General features: G+C 39.6%; 1 long non-coding RNA gene across 1 annotated transcript in view; it reads left to right on the plus strand.

The window, feature by feature from the left end:
* LOC129427956 (uncharacterized) overlaps window positions 1-21,096 on the plus strand; it is an 83,707-nt gene extending 62,611 nt beyond the window's left edge. The window contains exon 4 of the long non-coding RNA XR_008638795.2: window positions 19,202-21,096. This is a non-coding gene — a long non-coding RNA (uncharacterized lncRNA). The remainder of the gene's footprint in view (window positions 1-19,201) is intronic.
* The last annotated feature ends 2,345 nt before the right edge of the window (window positions 21,097-23,441 follow it).

Here is a 23,441-nt window from a genome sequence, read left to right on the forward strand (position 1 = left end):
TTCCTCTCATCCTCTCCATCCGTTTTTAGCATGCAGTTCTCTTGAAAAAGTGCACAACCGCCTCATTTTGCCCTTGGTGGCTTCTTTTTCCTCCCGGCAGGCATTGCTGTGTGCATGTGAACCATATGTGTTTAGGGCACACGACTGCACGCACCACCCACTTTTATATGCCGGAAACCAAACGCCTCAGTCGGTTTCTGGATGTATGTGACCCTGGGCCACACAGGAGAGCACGCAGCGCTCCCTTAGAGGAGGAGGAGGAGGGGTAGGAGGGTCATGAGATGAGACTGTGAAAGTCAAAGCATCGCTGTGACCTGCTCAGGCATGGAAAGTGTTGATCCCGGTCTTAGGGGAGGAAAGTGGATTTGATGGGTAAGGGGTCCTGGTTAGGAAAAGGGGGTAGGTTTAGGATGATGAGATGTGGCACGTTATCTGGCTAAAAATATGCAGCTGTATTTACCACCTCTGTTTGTTGTTCCCGTGGAAGCTCCGGGATGGGAATTTTCTGTGTCACTGCCTCAAAGGATTTTGGCTGGGGCTTTGTTGATCCTGTGTTGTTGTAGAAAGGAGGAATAAGATTTAAGCATTAGCCATGTCAGGAAGGATTTAACACTCTGGTCCCCAGACCTCTCACCATTTAGGAAACTCTTCCCCCGGCGCTTAGCACTCAGATGCCTGCCTACAGTAGCTGCCCACCGGGTGGAGAAAAGCAGGACCGGCGTCTCCCTCCTCTCCCTCTCTTGTGTTTCTGCGCTCACGGCATCCGTCCAATGGAAAAATAAGGTTCGGGCCACTTGATTTTGTGTCATGCTTCCTGAAGCATGCCAACTTTCAATTACAGCACCTCCAGTCCACCTTGCACTTTGGCCGTGGCTATCTGACAGCTCCCTCCCTGTTGTTTGTGGCTGGTGGCCAACTGATTCCCAGCGCATTATGTTTCTCCGACCAACTGAGAGATAGTTGGTTGTTTTCCATTAGGCTATAAGTTATCGCTATCTGATGGAGCACCCTGACCTTTTCAGACGCCGGGCTGAATCGTGTTTTGTGTCGAGTTCTTCTGTGTGCCCTCAACATGGGACTTCATTGTCAACTGGCTGTAAAGTGGAACTAGGTTGACTGTAGTTGATAAATAGAAAAAATGTGTTATGGAAATATTTAATTATACATTATTTATATTGTAGCATGATCTGATCATAAATTAACACTTTAAAAAAATGATTAAAAATGAATTTACATGATTGTACTTTCTGAATATCATATATCTAACAAATTATTTCGGCAAAAAACGACATGTAACCAAATTTTATTTTATTTTAGCTAGAAGTGGGTTACTCATAACCGGACTATATAATGTCTATAGTTAACCTAGATGGTGAAATGACGGCTTGCTGGGATAGTGCACAAGTCACATGAACTATTTTTTTTTAATATTCTGCAAAAATGTGGCTTTAATATATCACTTAAATTAATTAGGTTTAATTTTCTGAGTGTAAGTCACTAAAACCCATTCGGGTCTGAATGAGTTAATAGAACAGTGAATTGAGGTTGGGGGCTGTTTTTCGGATGCAGTGGGGCGTGTCTGTCTGTCCGCCCCCTCACGGCCCCGGTTCTGCCTGGAGAGCGTTGTGCGGGCACTCACCCGGGTCACCTGCAAAGGATTAGGCTGTGCCTGGTGGACAGTTGTTGTTTGAGGACCGCCTGAGCACATCGGGGGGAGCAGGAAGAGGGAGGAGCGGGTGGGGGAGCGACCGGGTGAGTCATCTCACCTCCAGATGCCCAGACCTCACCCCTGCCAGGAACAACACACCAGGGGTAAAAACAAACAACAATCAGCTTCTTCCCCATCACTTCTGAACATACACGGTTAGGAATCTATGAGGAAATCAGTTTAGGAATGCTGGCTTGGGACAGGCTGTTGGACTCATTAATCCAGATTAATAAAGGGGAGGAAGAGGCAGATAGAGTGAAAAAACAAAGACCGTATCCCTGAGCACAAGTATCATACGGCTCTAGGGGCGATGTAAGATTGAATGTGCCGGAGCGTCTGCATGCCGTGCCTGTGCGAGCGGGCCGTACGATGCGCACACAAAGGGAACAGAGCACTGCATCGCTAAACTCGCTTCTGTCAATAATGACAAGGCAGCATTCATTGATATTCTCATGGAAAAATAATGTGTTAATAAGGACCCTCTCAGAAGATTACCCAACCTCGCCCCACTAATCAGCCTCTTTGTTGAGGTCCATAAATCACCAAACTAATAGCGCGGTGGTTATTAATAACTCAAATTATGATTTATATCTTTGTTGTCGTCTGTGAAAGGATCCCTCACCTCCTTACATTTTCAATCAATATCATCCTAATGCTAACGCGCGACTGACTGTAATTACCTTCACGGGAGGACAACACTAATTTACTTCTCTCTCTTCTGAAATGCCACAATGTAGATGGACGGAAACTGCATACCTGTTGCACAAACAAAGCAGAGGCGATGCATTAGTCCTTGATAAGGACTATTAACTATCAAGCCGGGATTTTCCTCTTCACATCATAATTTGTGCTTCGGGATATCCTCTTTCAAGTCAAATGTCAGAAAAGATTATCAATTGCACACAAACACGACATAAATAAACTATTAAAGTACATGTAAAAAGGTTTTCTATGACTGTTTTATATACTAGCATATTTCATAGACGTAATTTTTTTCTCCACTTTTTGTAATAGGCTTTTTGGCAAAGGGAAACTCCACAAAAATCTGTTTTGAGCAGGTACATAAAAAATCAGTTCTAAACTGCCTCCTTACCTTACCCCGATTCGCAACGGTGAGCTTAAAATAATGATTTATAATTTGAGCTGTCAGGTATGATTTCGCGGTAAATGTTAGGTTTTTACTTTATTTGACTTCAAGACACGTAAAGATAAGCATGTGAAGTAATTTTATATTTCAAACAGCGATATAAAGACAAACGTTACAGACTGCAGCTTTAACATTATTAACTAAATGCAAAGAAAATAGGTCTTTACTTTGCACTAACATCTGGAAATTATTCAGCCATAATAAAGCTCCATAAGAACTTTTGTTGAAAATGATAGCATGTAATGCCAAACATTGCGGATTTGTTCGATTTTTAACCTTTGTTTGGCTTACCATGTGTTTTTCTTAAAATTTTAGAAACTTTGGTCACACTATAGAATGTACAACCACAACAAATGTGCAACAATCATGTATTTTAATCGCAAACCCAAATTTATAGCTTATCCTTTATTTAAAGTTACAATGTGAGACTTTTAAAAGGATCTCTTGACAGAAATGCATTATGATATACAGTACATAACTATATTATCAGTTAGGGCTGGGCGATATATATCGGGGGATTGTCATGCGCATCTCGTCAGTAAAGCCGGTTAATTCCTTGATTAGGAGTAAATCGCCATCACTTGCTTTTATATGGAGCGGCATTTACTACACAGAGCCGTAGTTCGCTGACAATCGGGGCAATTTCATTAATTATCAAGGATGTGTCGCCTGCGATAATTATTGTGATATGGCTCTGCTTGTCAGTGAACAACGGCTCTGTGTAGTAAATGTCGCTCCATCTGAAAGCAGGTGATGGCGATTTACTACTTACTACTAGCCTATTGACGAGATGTGCATGTCAATCCCTCGATATATATCGCCCAGCCCTATTATCAGTGGTGTATAAAGACCCTAGAGCGTGTTTATTGTCTCAATCGTGTTTGTCATGTGGCAGCTACCATAGATTCACTATGCATTTTGAAAAGGAGGAGTGAGCTGTGGACTGAGCAATCGGTTGCATTTCACAATTTTACAACTAGATGCCCCAAAAAATCCCACATTGCACCTTTGGGGGCCTTGCACACCAAAGCTTTTACGCCCCGGGCCGGTGCATGTTTTATATTGTTTCCAATGGAAGCTCTGCGTTTTTCAAATAAGCCAGCAGCTAGCAGTTTTTCCGTGCTGAAATTCGGCGCTCTGCGGTTTTTCCGCACTCTGCGCTTAGCGTCGAGAGTTGAAAGAGATTCAACTTTGGGTGAAAAGCTCCCCTTGTCAATGTCAGTTCTCACACGGCCGTCCAATCACAGTGGAGGAGGGGCGGGACAAGTATCACAACAACTAACCAGCTCACAGCTGAAGTATCACAGCTATCAAGGCGCTCAGCTGAAGAAAGCTGGCGCTCAGCTGAAAAAAAACAGCTGGCATTCGATGTCCTCCAGATGTTTTCAGACGCGTTTTGGTTTTGGTGTGGACAACCCCTTAAAGCTTAAGTCTGTAACTTTTGCCTCTCTATCGCCATCTCTGTTCAACACATAAAATAGTAGATTACCTTGCATCCCTTTTATGTGTACTTAAGAACAACTGACATTTCTCGTAAAAATCTATTGAGGCAGCTCAACCTATAACTCAGTATTTTAAGCTTAACATTTAGCATTGAGGTAAATATGACGGTTTTAAAGTTTTTTTTTTATATATATACTTACTCAATAACAGATTTTTATTTATTTTTAACAAAAAAACCCCAGCTTCAAGTTAAATATACAGTTTATGCTTTAAGTTATATGCTGCTAATCATTTAAATTTAAGACATAAACATTCTGCATCCATTTTTGTGGTTACTATTGCACTGAAAGTATATTCTAGAGATTCGCGGTTGGCGGTTACAGCCACGGACTCAGCGGATAAACTGCGGATCGGGCGGGTGACGTGATAAAAAAATAATATTTTAATTAAATTCGGGCGGGTGGCGGGCGGTTGAACCAATCAAATTAAAAAGATGTATACATTGTTAAATATTGTTATCTGACTATACCTACATCCAAAAAAAATCGAGCACACTTTGAAATAGTCAAATTTTCATCACTAATATGGCTAGTCGGTCTATGCAGATCGACTACTTGTTATTATCAGAGATGGCAACGCCGGCAAAGGAGGTACGTGACAAACTCAAAAAATTTGAATTAAAAAAAAAGGAAATAGAAGGTCAGAAAAGTGTTGCCTGGAATAAGTTTTACAAAGTGGCAAATCAGGATGACACCAGTGCAGGCTATGTAATTTGTGCCCTTAATTTAGGCTATTTATTTATTTTTGTCCCTGTGCGCCGATCGTAGACGGAGTTCACTGCTGATATTCTGAGAGCTTTCTAGTCGCGCGGCTGTCATCAGCAGCGCCTTGCATCGCCCCTTCAGCGGATGGCGGACGGGTGCGGTTTTGAAAATTGGTCAAGAACTTTGGTGCGGACGGATGATGACTTTTGTGATGCGGTTGCGGATGAAATAATAGCCCATCTGCGCATCTCTAGTATATTAATCTTAATTTGCCTTAAACTTCCAGGTTTCCTCTAATGTTCCTCCCTTCTGCTCGTGCACAGGTGATAGTAATGGTCGTCTTTTTCTGCCTTCCTTCTACCCACAGTGTATTTGGGTGATTGGTTGTTTATCAAAAGTCAGCCAGGACTTTTTTTGTGGCCTGGATGATGTCAGCCTCGAGCTTTTGTCAAAGTCTGATAAGACCGCTAACACAATGGAATCTTTTGGACGGGCGGTTGAATGATAACCTATAACAAAAAATAAATAGGCTAAGAAGGGTGTACGGCGGTTTAATGAAAACTTTCCCCACACTGGGATTTCAAGGCTCTTTTCGAGGTGACCGAGGTTATCGGCCTTGTTTTTAGCCGAGCGAGCACAGAAAGCAATCACGCAAACAAATTAATTAGTCTCCCAACAATAGGGCCTTGATAAATTGAGCCACTTGCATCTCGTAGACTGTCGCTCCAAGTTTCCTTTTTAATCTCAGTCTTTTCAACATGGGCTTGAGAGCGCTGTTTACATTTAGTCTTTGTAACAAGACATTGCACCGCGGTTTGCAATAAACAGCTAATTATCATATCTCTGGCTACAGCTTAATTATATTTGCATAAAACTTCTTTGTCTGGCTGTCTCAACAGAGCCGGTATTACCTTGTCTTTTTATTGCTTGGTTTTTATTTACATCCCACTCTAAAACATTCTCAGATTTACAAATCTTCTTTCTTTTTTCTCATCTTGCCTCAGGTTGCCCCTCAAAGGAAATGTGAAGGTCGGAGACTGTTTTTGTCTTATTTTCGTTCTCAACTGCTCTGGTTTGGAAATTAGTGCAAAGTTGCTGTTTTCGCTCATGCATGTTCAGTAATTCATTTTAATTATTCATTTTTTCTACTTACAAAAAGTCACATTATTATCGGTTTTCTGTGCTTTGAACGAACGCACAGCATGGTAAATTAGTTAAAGAAGGCATTGAAATGACAAAAAATGCATTCAGCATCCAAATTGTATTTACAAATGAATTTCTCGGTGCTTTGGCTCAGGGCGAAGAGAGACTGTGTCTTCATTCAATTATTAAGTGTAAGCGGAGTGCAGTCATTAAAGGAAACTCATTAAAGGCGCAGTTGACTCCAGGTTCAACCCATGCGACTTTACACCCATGACTGTTCACTCCATTGTTGGGAAGTAAATAACAAAAAAAGTTAGTTTTTATTTAGTGTGACTAGCAGCTCTGCTGTTTTTAAAATTACAGCTTTTCCAGTGAGAAGCATGGAAAAACGGAGCAAACTGCAATGTCGGAAAATCCAATTCACTTTAGTCAATCTCTGATTCATTTGATCACAGCGCATATACACTCACCTAAAGGATTATTTTGAACACTATACTAATACCGTGTTTGACCCCCTTTCGCCTTTAGAACTGCCTTAATTCTATGTGGCATTGATTCAACAAGGTGCTGAAAGCATTCTTTTGAAATGTTGGCCCATATTGATAGGATAGCATCTTGCAGTTGATGGAGATTTGTGGGATGCACATCCAGGGATGAAGCTCTCGTTCTCGAAGATGCTCTATTGGGTTGAGATCTGGTGACTGTGGGGGGCATTTTAGTACAGTGAACTCATTGTCATGTTCAAGAAACCAATTTGATATGATTCGAGCTTTGTGACATGGTGCATTATCCTGCTGGAAGTAGCCATCAGAGGATGGGTACATGGTGGTCATAAAGGGATGGACATGGTCAGAAACAGTGCTCAGGTAGGCAGTGGCATTTAAACAATGCCCAATTGGCACTAGTGGGCCTAAAGTGTGCCACACACACATCCCCCACAACATCACACCACCACCACCAGCCTGCACAGTGGTAACAAGGCATGATGGATCCATGTTCTCATTCTGTTTACGCCAAATTCTGACTCTACCATCTGAATGTCTCAACAGAAATCGGGTCTTCTGCTGTTGTAGCCCATTCGCCTCAAGGTTGTGCGTGTTGTGGCTTCACAAATGCTTTGCTGCATACCTCGGTTGTAACGAGTGGTTATTTCAGTCAAAGTTGCTCTTCTATCAGCTTGAATCAGTCAACCAATTCTCCTCTGACCTCTAGTATCAACAAGGCATTTTCGCCCACATGACTGCCGCATACTGGATGTTTTTCCCTTTTCACACCATTCTTTGTAAACCCTAGAAATGGTTGTGCATGAAAATCCCAGTAACTGAGCCGATTGTGAAATACTCAGACTGGCCCATCTGGCACCAACAACCATGCCACGCTCAAAATTGCTTAAATTACATTTCTTTCCCATTTTGACATTCAGTTTGGAGTTTAGGAGATTGTCTTGACCAGGACCACACCCCTAAATGCATTGAAGCAACTGCCATGTGATTGGTTGATTAGATAATTGCATTAATGAGAAATTGAACAGGTGTTCTTAAAAATCGTTTAGGTGAGTATATACAGTAGTGGCCAAAATTATTAAAACACCTGACAGAACTAAAAATATTGTCATTTTTGTCTTCAAAACATGATTTATTTCATAATGATGGTTGCACTGAGCACAACAAATATCAGATGAAGTGAGTCTTACTGTTTTTATCCACATTTGTAATGCTATCCCATGTCTTCTGCAACTCAAGCCAAACGCTTTCCTTTAAGTGTATAAGTGCAGTTTATTTTCCAACTCGCCCTAAATTTGCTTAATGGGGTTGAGGTCCAGACTTTGATGGGGCCAGTAAGAAAATTGACCAAATGTCCAAATGAAGCCTCTATTCTATGGTTTATAGACCAGTTCAGGTGATGTGAACAACACTGGTCCAGACACACTTCCTGTTACAGTTTGTGACAGTTATTTTTTTATTTCACATGTATTATTATCTTTAAGATGTTTGTTTAACTTCAGTTAATTCAGGTTTATATGTTCTGTTGGTTTATTTTATCCCAACGTTTATCTAGTATTAAAAAACGGAATCAGGAAGTGCTTCTGGACCAGTGTTGTTTACATCTTTTGAAATGGTCTATAGAGCATAATAATGACTTTGTACGTACAGTGGTGGCCATCATAAGAAGATTTCGTTAATTTTTTTACTGGCTCCCAAGCTAATCTTTTTGCTTTCTGACTGTAAAAAAATCATGGCAACTTATTTTTGTTGAAGAAATGTCATCAACTTTCCATGCAACAGCACGAAGTATATACGGCATCCTCACTGAAATCATCTCCGCAGGGTCATGGGGTCTGTAGCCTATCCTGTTATCTTGGGCCATAGAAAGGGTATGCCCTGGATAGATGGCCAGTCCATCACTAGGCACTTTGCCGAAATCAAACACCATCCTGTTCACCAAATGTCACCTGTCAGTATTTTTTAGTTCTTTCTTTTTACCTTTCAATTGTTCTGAATGAGGTTGAAAGTAGAAGACACAAGACTTCACGTCTGTCTTTGTATTTTGAAAGTACTTGTCAGCAAATTAAAAAAAGGCTGGAAGCTAAAAGGTGGGAAAAGTATTTATGAAGGTAATTTCTCTGTGTGAGAGTAATTACTGTAGCCTCTATAGGCAGAGTTAAGGGGATTGACTGTAATCACGGCTATAATGAGACTCATGGCAGAACTCTCTCACACAATATAAGGTCAAACATGTTGTCGTAGGCAGCCTTTCATTTTCTTTTGCAGCTGTCATTTCTTTAGTAGTTCGTGAATGACATTAACACAAAATGGAGGCCCTGTTGCTCACATAACTTAAGAAGAATATGTGAAAGTAACGCTCTTTTCACGGGGAGTGACTGGCGGGTGAAGTTAAAGGAACGGTTTACCCAAAAATTGCCATTATTCACATTCACCATGAAACACAAGGTGAATTGCATATGCTTGTCCATATAATGAAAGTGTATGAAGAAGCTAATGATGTTTTAAATATTTTCTTCATCTTTTTCCGTTTTGGGATAAATTTGGGCAGATCAGAAAACAAAATATAGAACATTTTTTATTGAGAAACCAGAGAGCTGGTGTGCTCTGAATTTTATTTTATTTTTATCCCTCGTGGTGCCAGGTTAACCATCGTAGTGTAAAAGTAAGTTTGGTTACTTTAAAAATGTTACATTAAAATTTTTCTCTTATAACCTCTAACCTCATCTATCTGAACCAAACGAGGATTTTTGACCTCTGCCACCTATGATCAATCCTTAATTGTGACCCTGGATCATAAGTGGCACAGGCATATTTGTAGCATTAGCCAACCATATAGTTTTTTAATTTCATTCATTTACAATGGAAGCTGGCTTCTCTCAGCTGCAAGGAGCGTCAAATCCATCGGTGTTGCGTTTTGGGCGTATTGAGCTCAACTTTATGGTAATGAGCTATGACGCGGTTTAGCTGCAAAACACCAGCAACCAATCAGAATATAGCCTAGACGTTCTTCGCTGGCTGATTCCAGAGAAACATATGATGTAAACTTGTTCCTACCAAAACATTAGTTCTGCGTAAACAGACTTCAGAAAGCGTCAACAAGCTTCAGCGTACATTTTGACAAGTGTCCTTGACCGGGCGGCCTGAGCTTCTTTGGAAGCTCAATCTGCAGTGGTGTGTACGTACAGTACAAATTGTCAATTCATGACGCAGCATCTCATTCCCTATCTCAGGGAACCAAGGTTATAGTCGTAATCGAGACGTTCCCTTTCGAGGGAACTCGACGGTGCGTCATGAAATGACACTTTGGGGAAGAACGCCGCAGTGTCATTTCATGACGCAGCGTCTCGTTCCCTATCTCAGGGAACCGAGGTTACAGTCGTGACAGAGAAAATTTTTGCACCCTCAGAGTTTTAAATAGTTGGATCTTGGCAAAATATTGTCCTATCCAAACAAACCACATCAATGGAAAGCTTATTTATTCATCTTTCAAATCTTTACATAAAAAAATGACCCTTATGATTGGTTTTGTGGTCCAGGGTCACAATTCTGCCAACAGTCGATGTGCTTCTATTCTTTCCAGGCTCCTTGCTTGTTTCCAAAAGCTCATCTGTATCCGATACAGCTTGGTTTCAACAAACAGTCTAACTTCCCACAACGTTGTAAACAAACGGTGGCTTAGACGAAAATGAAGAATAGATAAGAAGACGAAGAGACATAATGTGTGTTTGTGAGAGCTACCAAACTGTGACAGCATTTGATGCTCTGCCATAACCAGTACAGAAGCGGTACAGATGGAGAACAATGATCCTAAGCTAAAGGACGGGTGGATCCTCCTATTAAGTTTTCTTGCCGGTTCATCTAAACCAGACTCGGCTCTTCTTTATGCACTTCAAACCAGTTTTTCTTCAGTGAAAGCAAACATGTTAGGTTATCCCCATTAAGTCTCACAATGTTTAGACTGCAGAAACCAAAACTGGAAAATTGAACAAAAGCGCCTGACAGAAAATGTCAAGGAAACGGCGGGCGTAAAAACGAAACAGAAAAGAAAGGAGACCCAGACGGTTCAATTAATTTTATTCATCATTTTTCTCTGTCCAAAAACTCACAGAGGAGCAAATCCATTTGTCTTTACCACACAGAAATATGAAATTGGTCCCAATGACCTATTTTTTTAAGGTTTTTCTCATTCAGTGTGGTATGAAGCCTTTGACTCCACAATGGGCCTCTATTGTCTTTATGCAATGGACCTTTTTCACTGCTCGCCAGGTGAATGAAAACCAATCGTCGGGTCCGGCGTCTCCTTGCACAAGTCATTGGGAAAAAATATTACCTCATTCCGAGAAGGAAAGAATCCTCCTTTATGGAGACATAATGACTTAAAGTTTAATCTCTTCCATGCTCACCTTTATGAAAAGACCACAATGATCCATTTGGAGTAAGTTAAATTACACATTTAAATGGAGACGTGTAATATACTTAGTTAAAGTGGGTTTGACCACTGCACCAGTTAATCAGAGGCCGTCCCATTAAAACTGGACTGAAGCCCAGGTTCTGTGACCATATTTTAGTTGGATTTTCATAGAAAGTGTGTGTGGGTATAAGTAGTCACCCCGTTCTGCTATGTGTCCACACCATCATTCACTTTGAGCCGTGCTTCGTCGAGTTTTGAGTAGAAGGAACATCAAAGCCGTTCAAAAGACTGACACTTTCTTCTCCCCTACCTTTCAGAAGTCTTAAATCCTGCTAAAGCTCAAAGCCCGCTCTGTCCGGTCTCAGTGTGCTCAGAGCAGACAGATTTCAGGTCCAACATCAGGACAGGAGACGTGTAGCACCTCAGGGGCCTGTCGACTTCATCCCTCCATGCAAACATCTTGAAGTGGCACATAGTCAGGCATCAGAGGCCTGTGACATGTTGGATGGATGAAAATGTGTCAAACAGCACCAAAGGCCACAATGCTATTTCAATAAGACAATGCTAGTGATTTATTCAGAAATGATTCACCCCACCTCTCAATCTTATTGGAGAAAATATTCATTTGATACACACTTCTCCACACAATTAGAGGATCATTGAGAAGTCTACCACCTCTGTACGGTAATCCGATTTAAATTTAGGAGGGTTTGGTTGCATTAAGCTAGGCAGACACAGGGGCAGGTGAAGTTAGGTGATTATTCAACCCAGTATCACAAAATTACGTACACATAGTCACATACATTTGTGAATCTTTTCCAAGACACTGACACGCTTTTCCACCTTTTTGCGTTCAGGGTTCCCACGGGTCCTTGAAATCCTTGAAAGTTTGTGAATCTGGGGAAAAAAATTCAAGGCCCTGGGAAGTTTTTGAAAATATACATACATGGATACAGGTCATTAAAAGTGCTGAAAACTATTTTACGCAAGAAGTTTTCTGGACAAAAAAGTGTAGGGTAATATCATAAAAATTCTAGACTTTTTAAGCACACATGCTAAACTGTTTGCTTTAAATGCTTATATCTTCTGTATGCGAATGTTGATTCATACCAAAATGCTTTTTGCATAGTTGTGTTTGACACATAAAAAACGTCTCAGGTTAAGTATTTAACTGTTGTTTCCTGAGAAGGGAATGAGACGCAGCGTCTCCCTTGCCATACTTCCTCCATCACTGTAATGCCGTCTTTGGCAATATTTCAAATAGTGATACACTTCCTGGCTCCCACGTCACCCTGTCTTTGTCGTTAAGTCTCACAATTGGTTGAATTTGATTTCACATTCAAATGCACTTACCCCTGGAGGCGTCCCCAAAGTGTCTCCACAGTGACGCAGTGCGAGTTCCCTCGAAAGGGAACTGTAACAATGTGTCTTAAAAGATAACACGATGTAACCTTGCCCTCACTTAAAATATGTCCCCACATTTAGTCCTTGAATTTGAGGGTATTGGACCTGGAAAGTCCTTGAAAGGTCCTTGAATTTGAAACTAAGGTGTGGGAACCCTGAACATGTCACGCATTTCTGTTTACTTGTCACTGTCACCTATTTGTTACTCAACTGTTTTGTCCTATTTTCTTAACATTGTCACTTCGGTTTAGGATTAGATTTACATCTTTACCCAAACCCAACTCTAACCCTAATGCCAAGCAACAATGGTTTAAAAATAATAAAATATAAAAAATAAATCACGAAAAAAGGTATTAACCAATACTTAAAGTGACATCCTAACGCAAACACCAAATCTAACGGCGCATTCACACGGGGCGTCAGCGTTAACGCTTCCCATTCACTTTAAATGGGTGACCTCATGCGTTTAGCCATTAACCGATAAATAAATATAGACCGGGGGCCTCATTTATAAAATGCTGCGTAAAAACCATCCTACATTTGATCTTACGATCATTTAACAAAAATGCGTATGTGTAATTCATAAACCGAACGTACGCACAGAAAACGCGCGTACCCCTTTTAAATCTATAAATCGCAAATGAACTTGAACTTGTGCGCGCAGCCGAGCAGTTTCAGATCTCCGCCTTTAAACAATGCGTAATTAATGTCAGACATATAAAAGAGCTCTTGACAATGTTTAAACCCAATTTCAAACAGCAAAAATGGCTTATTTTCCAAAAACCTGCAGCAATTGGACAAGCAAAAGTGCGTATGTCTGCTCAGACCCTGACATGGCGCTAAGCACATTTCCACGTCAAAGACAATTTTTATAAATATGGACTTTGCCATGGATTTTTGCGTACGCACACTTTACGATCAAATCTGTGTGTACGCATGCTTTATAAATGAGGCCCCGGATGTTCACTTCAGTTCCGGCACGTAACTGCGACAACGCATTTAAAATATGTTGTGTTTCTTTTATCATTCACTGAAAAAAATTATTCATTCAATTTACTTAATTTTTTTAAGGTAAGTGGTTACAATTAATTAATTTAAGCTACATTTAAACAAAAGTTTTTTGTTTTGTTTTGTTTTTCTAATTTTTTTGTTTAAATGTAGCTTAAATAAATTGACTGAGACCACTTACCTTAAAAAAAGTGAGTAAATTGAATGAATCTTTTTTTTGAATGTAAAAACTTTTTAAGCAAATATAAAGAAACAACATGCTTAAAAATGTTTAAAATCTCTGCTGCAGCTCATAAAATCATTTCTATAAAGTGTCATTTTATTTCATGTTCCTTTCAGTTTGAGCAAAACCTTTATAACGTATGCCTTTGGATTTGACCATATCAGGATTTGGATAGATGTCCATATGGAAATGCACAGGTGTGGGACCATGAAACATACTGAAACATGAAGATGCTCAGGGGAGCAATCCATCTATCCGAGCCCAGCTATAATTCACTTAAGGAAGTGTACCCCCTGCTCTTTATCTACTTTGCCTTCCGTCTTTCACCCTCACATCTCAGTCCTTCTGAAGGATTAGACGCTATGCATGTATAAGTGTCTTCTGCTGACCAGAGCCACGACAGAATGCGTTCAAAGTAAAAGAGCATTATGTCATTTTGAATGTTTCTGCTCAGCGCACTCACCTCTCAGTCACAGTTGAGAAACACGGCTTCAGTAAATAGGAACGCGGGCAAAAGCACACGAACGTTCACAAACGGGCCATTCAAATCACACAGCCGGTCAATCAAAGACAGTTACAATAAGGGGCCCACGGGGCCGCCCCTGCATACGCCGCATATGCACCTGCGGAGGCAGTCGTGACCTTGTTTCTGAAAGGCTGCTCGGTAATCAAATGCAGATAGATTGTATTATCCAGCATTACGTTTAGAAAGTTGACCCTGAGGTCATAAATGAACTCCTTATAATACCTTCACAGCTATAAATGTGAATGAGTGTTTATCCCGATCACCAAAAAACATCTACTGTATAAGTGATTGACCTGTGCGTATTTTTCATTTTCTTTTCAAAATGATTGCTCTGCTGTGATTGCACTGAGCATCAAAGCATTCACTTTTGTTTGGTGCGTGTATGCATCGGCCTTTTCGCCTGCGCTGGGAGACCTATTGAGATGAGCAGAAGATCTATGAGCTTTCAGATAATGATGTCACTTCGAGCCACAGGCCAGCCTGAACGCATGAGTGGGCTTCAAGCAGATTGGCCGTCTAATAGCTCTCATGTCCGGATTATTACATATTTCTTCTTAAGGAAGGGCTGAATTCTCTGAAATCTTTAAAGCATTTCAAATAGAGAATGTGTCATTGTGCATCAGCGCTGTATAAATACAGTACATACCCTTTAATTCAGTACAGCGATGCAGGAGGACAGGAGGAGTCTTACTTGTTTATGTTTTATTCAATTTATATAAGCACAGATTTTATATTCATTTAATAAAATATATTAGTATTGCCCCACCCCCAATTTTTTATATTTGATTATGTGATTTTTCTGTTATTGGACTGATTGTACTGTAAGCACGTAAACACCAAACGCGGGGCATCGCGTAATGGGGCATAAACACCAAACGAGAGTTCAACGATTTGCGCAATTACATTTCATACAAAGTCAATGCAAAGACGCGATCAGATGCGTCATCGCGTGGAGCGATGCGAATGACGCAATATGGGCCTCGCGTTTGATGCGAAAACACGCGCTATTCGCCTCAAACGCGTCTTGGCCCAAGATAAAAATATACAATATAAAAATTTGCATGACACGAAGTTAAATCCCACGAGTTATCTAGAGTAACGCGATGCCCCGCGTTTGGTGTGTACGTAGCATTACTACATTAGTTGCGGGATTTAACTTCGTGTCATGCGAATGTCATGCGTGTCATTTGCATCGCCCCACGCGAGGACGCATCTGATCACATCTTTACATTGACTTTGTATGTAATCTACTTGCGCAAATCGTTGAACTCGCGTCTAGTGTGAACCCACAGTTATGCAAATAAAGCAAATATGTTGGCACCAAAAGCCTTGTGGTTAGTACGGTGACCCGAGTTCGATTTCGGTCTCTGAGATCCTTTGCCGATCCCACTTCCCTATTTCCCTATAGACTTTCCTGTCTACTCTCCACTATTCTGTCTAAATAAAGGCACAAAAGCCCAAAAATATATCTTTCAAAATAAATAAATAAAACAAATATTTATTACATATTGACTTTTAAAGCCACTTTTTGTAATGCCAGCTAAACAAAATGAAAACACTTATTCATCACAATAGTGAATTTCTTTGTCGATTGCCTTTTTTCTTGCAAATATTGATCAACTGTGATTCATTTCGTGAATAGGCTTATCATGTATTTAACTATTAATTTTAAATCAATGCCATATTTTATACATACATATGTTGGAACTGCCTGTATGTGGGTGCACATCTGCACTTGACATAAATGTGTTCACAAACTGTTTGTTTTGCTTTGTACCGCACACGCTCGGGTGTATGTGCGTGAGCGTATTTATATGTGTACTACTTCAGGGCTCGTCCCTTTGGGAGCGTCCCGCCGGCACAGAGCTCCTGACATTGCAGAGAGGCTTTCAATAGCCGCCTTTCAATCCTGATGCAATAATGATGCCGGGTTGCATTTCAGCAAAGTGGAAATTAACGGACTCAAAGAGGCAAGGCAGGCACCAGCGAGGAGATCCTCTCTCGCTTCCCCTCCTCCCCGCAGCGCAGGGGGGGACGCGTGGGCACCGAACGCAGCCTCTATGAGTGGCAGCCCTGCTATCACCACCATCACACGCTGCTGCCTGTGTTAATGGAGAATGCCCCGAACTGCCAGTGTCTTTGTTTGCCGGGCCACGGCAATAAATATGCATGAGGTTGAGTGGTGTATATGTGTGTTTAATGTGTGCACGTGTGTATGTGTTGTGGTGGGGGTTCACTAATTACCAGATTCCTATCATGAATATGTATGGCCGCATCTTTTATTATGGGATTGGCTTAAACATATCACAGACTGGGGAGAGGGCCTGCACGGCATGCGTAATTTAGGCCTTTTGGAGTGTTTGACTTTGATGGCAGTGAGATGCCTGACAGAAAAAGCAAAGAGAGGCTTAAAGGGACAGTTCACCCAAAAATGAACAATTTGGCATTGTGCTTATATTGTTCAAGAGTGTAAAGCACAATACAGTATGTGATGGTGACAGAATGTCTAAGCAGATCTTTTCTATATAATAAAAGTGTATTTATAATGCCAAACTCTAAAAATGATTGAAAAATCACAATGTCAGTTAAGTTATTTTGAGACTAAAGGGGGTTACACACTGGTCGGGAAGCCAGCGTCGCGTCTAGGACTACTCGATGTTATTGTACACCAGAAGTGCACATTAAATAGCGTGAGTTAAGTCAGATAGCGTCTACGTCAAAATGCAAAATATACGTTAGCAGCCAATGTTAATCGCTAACGATTTGGGACAAATGATGATGTTACTTAATGTTAAACTATGTGAGTGGTGCTCTGTGGCGCGACAGGGATTTAAGCAGTGTCCAGAGTCACAGCGGACAGCCGCCATCAGATGCCGCCGGTGTGCGTACATTCATAGAAAATAATGTGTTTTGTTTTTTGATTCATGGTGCGACGCGGTGCTGCGCTTCTCGTCCGGTGTGGAACCCCCTAATAGTGGAGAGAAAGATTGTCAGTGAATGATAAGTTCGATAAGGCGTTTTTGCACGGCGCAGTAGAGGTGAATTCCGCATCCGGGAAAAGGGCAAGTTGAAAAATCGGAACTTTGGTGGAAAATCGTGCCGCGTTAACCAATCAGGAACTTGCTCTAGTATTGACGTGATTACAGGAAGCGAGCAGAATCGCAGAAGCCCCTCCCATGACGCAAATTTCCGCGGGAATGTCTCGAATGACTACAATTTCACGTGTTGCTTTCACGCACAAATGAAGCGGGGAAACTCAAAATGTTGAAGCGTCCAACTACGTGTGAATAGCGCGTTTTTGCTGCGTCTACCGCGTTTGGTGTGAATCTAGCATAATACTTTGAGTAAAAAAACAAAACTATTGGTATCAGTTGATGTCATTCTAAGTAATCGAATTTCGTTATTGGCATTTTGTATCTGTGCATCTCTAATAGAAATCATATCTTCATTTGTGTTTTACTGAAGAATTAATTAAAGGAATACTAAAAAATCCTGATCATGTACGCACCCCCATGTCATCCAAGATGTTTAATTACGTTTTTTAAGGAAAACATTCCAGAATTTTTCTCAATTTAGTAAACTTTATTGGACCGCAACAGTTTACAGTTTCAATTCAGATTAAAATTGCAGTGTCAATGCAGCTTCAAAGGGCTCTAAATTATCCCGACCGAAGCATAGGGGTCTTAAGCGAAACAATCTAATTTTTGAATTTAAAAAAATAAATATGTACTTGTAAACCACAACTAAACGTGTGATACACCAGCGTGACCTAACGAATGACCTATGCGAATCGGCCGCCTCATTGTTTACAAGTGTGGAGAAAGATGATCGTTCCGACATTGTTGTATGTCGAATGATACTAATTAATGTCTTTGTGTCAGATTATTGTTTAGAATGGTCCGCAAGTGTGCATTTCACATATCTTTCGTCATGATTATGTAATACGTAAGGCTGCGCTGACGCGTCACACGGCCAGTGCAAGACGGGAAGTTGTGGTTTAAAAGTACATATTTTTATTATCCTTGTCGACAATGATGATCATTTCGCTATATAAGACCCATTTGCCTCGGTTGGGATCGTTTAGAACCCTTTGAAGCTGCGTTGAAACTGCAATTTTAAACTGTTGAGGTCCAATAAAGTTTACTAAATTGAGAAAAATTCTGGAATGTTCTGGAAAAATTCTGGAAAGAAAGACATCAACATCTTGGATGACATGGGGGTGAGTAAATTATCAGGATTTTTTTATGAAAGTGGAGTATTCCTTTAAAGGTTGACAGTTCACAAGACTTTTTAACAATGTAAAAAATCTTTGGTGTCCCCAGAGTACAAATATAAAGTTTTAGTTTAAAATATCATATAGATTATTTAATATAACGTGTTAAAATCGCCACTTTGTAGGTGTGAGCAAAAATGTGCCATTTTTGGGTGTGTCCTTTTAAAAGCAAATAAGCTGATTTCTGCCCTAAATGACAGTGCCGTGGTTGGATAGTGCAGATTAAGGGGCGGTATTATCCCCTTCTGACATCACAAGTGGAGCCATATTTCAATTACCTATTGTTTCACCTACTTGCAGAGAATGGTTTACCAAAACTAAGTTACTGTGTTGATCTTTTTCACATTTTCTAGTTTGATAGAAACACTGTGGACTCAATTATAGCACTTAAACATGGAAAAAGTCAGATTTTTATGAAATGTCCCCTTTATTACAGCGTAGGCACAACATCCCTCATAGGCAAAGTTTAAATTTTTGGGTCGCCCGTCCTTTTTTGCTTTTTAAGTATTTTCATGTTGTCAGAATAAAGTGTCAGTAAAAAATAGGAGCATTAAAATACACCTGCGCAGCCCTTTTTTCTACAAACACATACGTGACAGATAGAAAGAAGGTCATCAATTCCTAACTACGCTCTCATCCATCTAGGTGTCGACGGAATCCAGATCTCTCATTTCCCCAGGAATAAAGCCCTCGACCCTCCCCGCCGCATGGCTCTCACTCCAGTATGACGCTCCTCTGTCCAAGACTTTATCCATTAGATAGATAAATCTCTTTTTCTTCTTCTGTCGTGCCAATGTCCATTTGCCGTGTCACACGCTTGAAAGTTATTACTAACCTCAGAACAAGAGCACCGTGCAATCTACCAAAAAGCAAGAGAGCTTCTTATCTGTCTGGTTTATGGCCACGGTGTAATAGATCAATCGAAGAAGTTAACTGGAAAGAAAGGAGCTGCTTTTGGCCTCGTGTAACCCCTATAATGCCAACAATGTCTCTGTCTGCAAAAGTCCATAAGACATTGTGCCGTGATAAACGTGTATGTGGGTGAGAAAGATGCATCTCAGACATTGTTATTTAATTCGAGGTGGTAAGGTGATAAATTGAAACCATGTGTCCAGCTTTCAAGCTAATTTTATATTCATTTGACAAAATTGTACAAGTAAATAAACAGTTTTATAATTTTATGTATTAAGCGAGTCTAAAATGGATATACTCTTGAATGAACCTTGCTGATAAAAATGGTAAACTCATAAATACTATTATTTTAATTCCCTTTATCTCTCTGGTTTTTAATTGGTAAAATGTTATTTATTAAAACAAAACACTGATTTCTAAAGTTCAGATCACAGTTCCGAAAATGATTGATTTGTCCTGTGTCAAAGGTGTCCATGTGTATCTGCAGCAGAGCGAGTGATTTCATCAACAGCTTTATCATTTATCAGAGCATTGGGGATATGAAATGTGGACCGTGAGCTATTTAGCAGTTATTGTACCCTCTTTGAGTCAATTCTGTATAGAACGTATTGAGTTTATCAAGGGCATGACAGCTGGCTTACAGTTTGATTGTATCCCGTGTGAGATTGTGAAGGCGACATGGGCGATGTCATTTCTGTGTTGCAATTCTGTTTACACGCGCAACTCGATAACACGTTTCACATATTACACGCAACATAGTGCACCAGCTTCAGATGTCTGGCACACTTTCAGTTAATGCACCTTCTGCTATTTCCAACACATCCTGAAATCACAGCTTCAGAATGTAAGGCCGTGCCTGCATTATCTGATACTTCAGATGAACTAGACTTTCATTATTGCTATTATTGCCCTACTCTTACTGCAATGATTTATAGCACTTATCAGGAAAAGAGGTAATTAGAACGTTAGCATTTCTATAGCGCCGGGCCATCGAGACAATTGTTACATTTAAGTCTTAGCTGACTTGAATTTGATGTTATTCATCTTTGAAATGGGTCATGGTTTTAGTCAAATCGGCTCTATTGAAAATCCATTGCACAGAAGATGAATAACAGAATAGAAAAGGCACATGAACTTTTTACATTTAGGGCCAGATTTACTAACAGCTTGCGCCAGCACCTCTTTTGCAGTTAAAATTCCTTGTTGCACTTTAATTTTTACATTTGTTTAATTTATAATTACAACTTACTTGACTAGTAAGGAATTGCTATAAATATAAATATAAAGTTGAAATAACTTAAGCTAATTAAATTTATTTTTATAATTGATAAATTTAAGTTGAATAAACCTAAAACCTAGATTTTTTACAGTCTGCTGTCAGCATATGTATGTTGCGCTCGTCAATTTACTGCTATTTGCGGCATTATTTAATAACTATAAAAGCTTATCATAAACCCTACGCAAATTTGTGCTGCTCTTGGTAGATTATGGGAATAAGATATTTGTGCCATGTTCTTTAAAGGGACACTCCACTTTTTTTGAAAATATGCTAATGTTCCAGCTCCCCTAGAGTTCTGTGAGATCTGTGCAGAACGGCCGTTCAACGGAGGGCCGTCGGCAAAAAAAAATCTAATAACGCAATATGAACAGCCAACAGCAGGGGCACCTGATTGGCCAGCTAATCTGTATGTTCTGATTGGCCTGAATACCTCTGATGTCAGCAGGAAACGTGACGCTCCTTACCATGTTTGAAAGAATCGGTCATAATGCAATGCTAACAGAAATTAACTTACAGGCTGTGAGTCCGAATCGGGAGGAATTATCATAATGTCGGTCTTGACTACATCACCAATCCCAGGAAGTAAACTGTTGTCTACAATTCGTGTGTTTGTTGTAGTCCAAGAAAAGAGATTTACGTTGGAGACGATAACTACCTTTTGCATATCGTTACCATTTACTAATACACACCTACACACCAAAGGAAATTGTGAATTGGATCATTGGTGCTCTTTAAGTACTTTTGCAATAGAAAGATAACAAAATATTATGATGTGAACAGAGACCAGCAGTGCAAAAGGGAGGGGGGAGCAAAAGAACTTTGGTTCGGACCGAGCAATCGAAATCTTTTTAGACATTCATCTTTTTGTTTACTGTATATGTCTTCATAATCATATCATTTACAGACCTGAGTGCTCCACAATTTATGTCTTAGTTACCTCAGATGGAAACCTCAGCTTGAAATGTTTTGTAAAGAACATATAGACAAAATTAATCTTACTCAATGTAGGTCTGTCTTTTTTGGACAAATATTGGTTAGCCGGGAAACACTTGTTGTGCTGGCTAATACTTTCAGTGGATCTACCATACCTGCTTGTCTTAATGTTGTTTTATTAAGGCACAATTATTGAGGAGTAATTCACTGTATTTTTTAAAGGTTCTCTCTGTATTTTAAACTGTATTGGGGCGGTTTCCAGGACAGGGTTTAGATTAATCCAAGAATAGGCCTTTTACAAAAAAATACAATACTGGTGTGGATCTTGTGACAATTGCACTGATATGTTATGAGACAGTATGTCAGTGCAAGATGTTTTTTAAATAAGGTAGGCATTTCAGTCTGGGACTAGAATAAGCCCTGTCCGGAAACCACCCCATTGTCAGGTATACTTATATTTGACATTATATCCTTTTGAACCAATGCAATGGAAACTTTTAGCATTATTTACTCACCTCTGTGTTGTTTCAAACCTGTTCTGTACCCTACTGTAGTGTTGAAAACTAGAGGAAACATTTTGAAGAATGTTTACAGTATGTGGCTCTTTTTATACACTAACAATTCACAGTAATAGCAACAACATAAACGCGCCATAAAGCAGTCTATATTTGTCACACTCACACAAACCTGTTTACTGTTTGTAATATATTTTGAAGCCATGCAATAGCTGTGTACAAGGACGTTTATCAGTTAAATCAGTGGTAACACTTTACAATAAGGTTCATTAGTTAACTACATTAGCTAACATGAACTAATAATGAACTGCACTTATACAGCATTTATTAATATTTCAACAATTACTAATACTTTATTAAAATCTTTAACTTATAGTTAGTTAATGCACTGTAAACTAACATGAACAAACAATTAAAAGCTTTATTTCTATTAACTAACATTAACAAGGATTAATAAATATTGTAACAAATGTATTGCTCATGGTTTGTCCATGTTAGTTAGTACATTAACTAATGTTAAAGGAATATTCCATTTTCTTCAAAGAAAAATCCAGATAATTTACTCACCACCATGTCATCCAAAATGTTGATGTATTTCTTTGTTCAGTCGAGAAGAAATTATGTTTTTTGAGGAAAACATTGCAGGATTTTTCTCATTTTAATGGACTTTAATAGACACCAACAATTAACACTTAACTCAACACGTAACAGTTTTTTTCATCGGAGTTTCAAAGGACTACACTGTAAAAAAATCCGTAGAAATTACAATGTTATTGCAGCTGGGTTGCCCGTAATTTACCGTAGATTTAAATGTATGTTATTTACTGGCAAGAGTTTGTTCAAAGTTAAATACATTTTAAATATTAACAAGTCTTTATCTTTACAGAATAAAACTATACAATAACAGCCTCACGCAAAGCATTCTGGGAACCAGAAATCATCATCAACGGTTTTCTGTTTTTTGCTTCAGATTTTGTTTCCCAGAATGTTTGGCTTGATGCTGTTTTTTTAGTTTTACTCTGTAAAGACAAAGACTTGTAAATGTTAAATGTTCATTTAACTTTGAACAAACTGTTGCCAGTAAATAACATAAATTTAAATCTACGGTAAATTACCGGCAACCCAGCTGCAATTTCTACGGAATTTTTTTACAGTGTATGAACAATTCCAAACGAGGCATAAGGGTCTTATCTAGCAAAACGATTGTCATTTTTGACAAGAAAAATAACAAATATACACTTTTAAA

Source organism: Misgurnus anguillicaudatus, chromosome 14 (genome assembly GCF_027580225.2).
Source record: "Misgurnus anguillicaudatus chromosome 14, ASM2758022v2, whole genome shotgun sequence".
NCBI lineage: Eukaryota > Metazoa > Chordata > Actinopteri > Cypriniformes > Cobitidae > Misgurnus > Misgurnus anguillicaudatus.